Here is a 5,122-nt window from a genome sequence, read left to right as displayed (position 1 = left end):
GTATTGTTATGTAATATTTAACACACACGAGAGAAAATATGTCACATATATATGTAATTCAAAAAACATAACAATAAAACAATTCCCCTGCCCTCAAACCTACCTCCCGACTTAAAAATATACTAATAAGTTTTCAAAAAACCTTTCATCTTTTGTATGTTTAGGGATCTGTTGTGTTTTCAAAATGTGAAACCTTTCTCAATATAACCCTCTAACTGGAAACCTGAATATCCCCTGTGGGTTAGCCAGCTGTCTCCCTCTACCGTCTTTTCTGGAGGGGCAGGCACTTGACTACAGTATTTTTTTTTTAATTTTTTTAACTTTAAAATTTAATTTTTTAAAAAGAGATGAGGGTCTAACTAAATTTAATTTTTTTAAAAAGAGCTGGGGGTCTTAATGTAATTATTTTTTAAAGAGATGGGGTCTTATTAAATTTAATTATTTTTTTAAAGAGATGAGAGTCTTACTAAATTTACTTTTTTTTTAAAGAAATGGGGGTCTTACTAAATTTAATTATTTTTTAAAGACATGGAGTCTTATTAAATTTAATTATTATTTTTAAAGAGATGGGGGTCTTACTAAATTTAATTATATTTTTAAAGAGATGGGGGTCTCACTAAATTCATTTTTTTAAAGAGATGGGGGCCTTACTAAATTTAATTTTTTTTTTTAAAGGGATAGGGGTCTTACTGTGTTGTCCAAGTGAGTCTCAATATCCTGGGCTCAGGCCATCCTCCTGCCTCAGTCTTTCAAGTAGCTGGGACTATAGGCATGTGCTACCATGCATTTTTTTTTTTTTTTAATCAAACTTCTGTCAGCAAATTCTGTGGGTCTGGCCTTCAAAATATATCACAAATCCAACTGTCTCTTCTGCCCTAATCTAAGTCACAATATGGCCGGACTCCTGCAGTAGTCTCCCAGGCACTCTCCACCAGGCAGCTATGGTGAGGTTTTTCTTTTTTTTAAAAAAAAAAAAAAAGAAAAGAAAAGAAGAGGAAATCGTGCCAGGCACAGTGGCTCACACCTGTAATCCCAGGACTTTGGGAGGCCGAGGTGGGTGGATCACCAGGTCAGGAGTTCAAGACCAGCCTGGCCAACATAGTGAAACCCCGTCCCTAATAAAATTTTAAAATTAGCCCGGTATGGTGATGCACGCCTATAGTCCCAGCTACTCAGGAGGCTGAGGCAGGAAAATCGCTTGAACCTGGGAGGTGGAGGTTGTGGTGAGCTGAGAGCACGCCACTGCACTCCAGCCTGAGCAACAGAGCGAGATTCTGTCACAAAAAAGAAAAAAAAGAAAAAAAAAAGGGAATGGGCTGGGCGCAGTGGCTCACACCTGTAATCCCAGCACTTTGGGAGGCCAAGGTGGGAGGATCTCTTGAGCACGGGAATTTGAGACCTACTTGGGCAACACAGCGAGACTTCATCTTTGCCAAAAAAATAAAATAAAATAAGCCGGGCATGGTGACAACTGCCTGTGGTTCCAGCTACTCAGGAGGCTGAGGTGGGAGAATTGCTTGAACCAGGAGATCGAGGCTGCAGTGAGCTGTGATTGCACCACGACACTCCAGCCAGGGCAACAGAGCGAGACTCTGTTTCAAAAAAAAGGAAATCAGATGATGTTTCTCCCTGCTTGGTCATGACCCTGGGACATATCTGTCCTGCTAGTTCAATCCTGAATCCTCAGCACTGACCAAGGAGATGGGAAGAGAGTTCATTGTCTTGCTGCAGTTGACAAGGCCTTATGGTGCATCCCTCTTTCCCTGCAGGACAATGAGCTGACACTCACTGTTCCTTCCTTTTTTCCAGAAGCCTTTCCCAGACATGCTCATGGCTCATGCCTTCCTCCAGTTGCCTCTGCTCATTGGCACATCTGCCCTGACCTCTGACCTGCTCGACCCCTTTCCACTCCCCTGGTTCTCAGCCCACCACCATTGAGATCAAATACACCCTTTTTATGACACGTTGTCATGTGCCCTCCCCTTTACAAGCATGAAATAAATTCACAGGCAATAAAACCTACCCAAGCATACACTTTAAAAAAGCAATAGGATGTAGTGTAATTTATGTAAGAAAGAAAAGGAAATTAACTTTTAAAATTTTATTTATTTATTTATTTGAGACAGAGTCTCTCTCTGTTGTGCAGGCTGTAGTGTAGTGGCATGATCTCAGCTCACTGCAACTTCCGACTCCCTGGTTCAAGCGATTCTCCTGTCTCAGACTCCCAAATAGCTGGGACTACAAGCATGCACCACCACACTCAGCTAATTTTTGTATTTTTAGTAGAGACAGAGTTTCACCATACTGGTCAGGCTGGTCTCGAACTCCTGACCTCAGGTGATCCACCTGCCTCGGCCTCCCAAAGTGCTGGGATTACAGACAGGCATGAGCCACTGAGCCCAGTCAGGAAATTAACTTTTTTTTTTTTTTTTTAAGTTGGAATCTCACTCTGTAGTCCAGGCTGGAGTGCAGTGGCACGATCTCAGCTCACTGCAACCTCTGCCTCCCAGGTTCAAGCAATTCTCTTGCCTCAGCCTCCTGAGTAGCTGGAATTACAGGCATGCGCCACCACAGCCGGCTAATTTTTACATTTTTAGTAGAGACGAGGTTTCGCCATGTTGGCCAGGCTGTTCTTGAACTCCTGATCTCAGGCAATCTGCCCGCCTTGGCTTCCCAAAGTGCTGGGATTACAGACGTGAGCCACTGCGCCTGGCAGAAATTAACTTTTAATAATTGAATACATACTTCAGTAAATGAATGCTCTGGTGGCTATCTGCAAATATACGTAGACTGAGGTTGTGAGATGTTGACTTGAAATTGGCAGAGACATGATTTCCTCAAACAGTAAACAACTCTCGGTGGAGTTCCAAACAAAATGAAGTACAACCTTCCCTCCATGTACAAGGTTCTTGAATTCCTGGAAATTCACTGAGTGATAAATCTGTGTACAAAATACTTCGTGCTTGATTATAAAACCAAGTGAGGTTCTAGGCTCAAATACTTATAAACAGAATTTTCACATGCATGGATGTCTGCTGCGACATTCTAAAGTCACGTGAGGAGATCAGTTTTCATCCCCTCACCTCTCCAACTATCTTGTGCATCGCAGCATGTCTGGCGTGCCTGACTCCAGCCAGCTGAGCGCCTGCTGTGCCCCCACTCAATGGGACAACTAGAAAAAAACCTATAGAAATTTCAAAAATGTACGCTAGGCGGCGCTGCCACCCTGGGCAAGAACCACATCTAGGCCCTCGTTTTATTCTTTCTCCTCACCCACCCCTGACCACGTGAGATTGTAGTATGCATTTTTTTGTTTGTGAATGGCTTGTTTCCACGACTAGAGTGTGGGCTGCAGGAGGGCAAGGCTTTGTTTCTTTCTTTTTAAAAATGATGTGTGTGTGTGTGCGTGTGTGTATATAGGTGTGTGTGTATATATATGCATATATATGTGTATACATATATACACACATATATATGGTTGTGTTTTGTTTTTTTTTTTTTTTGTGAGACAGTCTCGCTTGTCACCCAGGCTGGAGTGCAGTGGCGCCATCTCGGCTCACTGCAACCTGTGCCTCCCAGGTTCAAGCGACTCTTCTGCCTCAGCCTCCCGAGTAGCTGGGATTACAGGCATGCACCACCATGCCTGGCTAATTTTTTTTGTATTTTTAGTGGACACGGGGTTTCACCATATTGGCCAGGTTGGTCTCAAACTCCTGACCTCGTGATCCACCCGCCTCAGCCTCCCAAAGTGCTAGGATTACAGGCGTGAGACACGGCACCCAGCCTGTATTTTTGTATTTCAAAACCAGATATATTTTTAAAAGATCATGCTTACAATAAGTAAATTACATAGTAAAGAAACATCAAAATAAAGTAGATGAATAAAAGGCACACTCGAAAAATCCGAGAGCGGAAAGGACAGTTCCTTTTGTTTTGTTTCTAATGTTGGAAGAAAGAAAAAGAGAAAATTAAAATTATTTTTTTCAAGAGAAGGTTTCTGTCAGTTGAAGCAATTAGCGTTGGCTTCTTTTCTCCTGTGTCTAAAGCAGGATTTTCCTGCACTGGCTTCTGAGGAGGTTCATCCTTCCGCCATGTACAGGCGATACATCAAGCCAACGGCCACTGCTGACATGGCAAGGCTCACGCAGTTGGTCCACCAACTGGAACTAGAATCAACAGCAGTGATGAGAGTTTCCGAAGCTTGTTTAACTTTGGTCTGTCATCTGGATGGGGCTCCTCAATGATATATGTTTTGAACAATTCCCTGGCATCTCAAAGATGCCCGACATCCTCAAAGTTCTCAGTAGCGTCACCTCCAGCTTGTTCCCTTAAGACTTCTTCCCCACCAGGACGCTCTTCCAGAAATTTGGTCAAATCGTACACTTGTGGTGCAGAATCTGCCAGGTGCTCTTGCTGTTGTTGTGCTTCTGAATCTCTAGGGTGTAGTACTTCACGGCCTCCTCCAAGTGCTCGGCCATCTCGGTTGGCCGCGAGCCAGGCCCAGTACACATGGTCGCGTCGGGTGGAGCAGAGCTTGCAACTCCGCCAGCTCCACCCGGGACATTCCCCATGCCGGGCACCGCAAGGGAGGCTGGGCGGCTGGCTCAGGGGCGGGGAGCCGTAAAAGTGCATATACATACACATATATTTTAGAAACAGGTTCTTACTATGTTCCCAGGTTGGTCTTGAACTCCCGGGCTCCAGTGACCCTCCTGCCTCGGACTCCCGAAGTCCTGGGATTACAGGCGTGAGCCACTGCGCCTGACCAAGGTTTTGTTTCTTCCACTAGTGGTACCCCCAATGCCTACAACAGCACCTGGCAATGACGGCTCGCCAAGGGGGAGTGGATAAATGAGTGGTATCCAAGCCCTCCCTAGTTTCCATCCCTAGAACTCTATGTTAAAGAGTGTTCGGATCCTTCCTTCCTTCCTTCCTTCCTTCCTTCCTTCCTTCCTTCCTTCCTTCCTTCCTTCCTTCCTCCCTCCCTCCCTCCCTCCCTCCCTCCCTCCCTTCCTTCCTTCCTTCTTTCCTTCCTTCCTTCTTTCCTTCCTTCCTTCCACAGAGTCTTGCTCTGTCGCCCAGGCTGGAGTGCAATGGTGTGATCTCGGCTCACTGCAACCTC

At 44.8% G+C, this 5,122-nt stretch overlaps 1 pseudogene; it reads right to left on the bottom strand.

The window, feature by feature from the left end:
- Positions 1–3,937: 3,937 nt before the first annotated feature.
- Positions 3,938–4,910, bottom strand: LOC102134107 (cytochrome b5-like; annotated as a pseudogene).
- Between the last annotated feature and the right edge of the window lie 212 nt (positions 4,911–5,122).

Source organism: Macaca fascicularis, chromosome 7, assembly GCF_037993035.2.
Source record: "Macaca fascicularis isolate 582-1 chromosome 7, T2T-MFA8v1.1".
In the NCBI taxonomy this organism is placed as follows: domain Eukaryota; kingdom Metazoa; phylum Chordata; class Mammalia; order Primates; family Cercopithecidae; genus Macaca; species Macaca fascicularis.
Note: the sequence above shows the minus strand (reverse complement) of the source record. Positions and strands in the feature narration are given on the sequence as shown.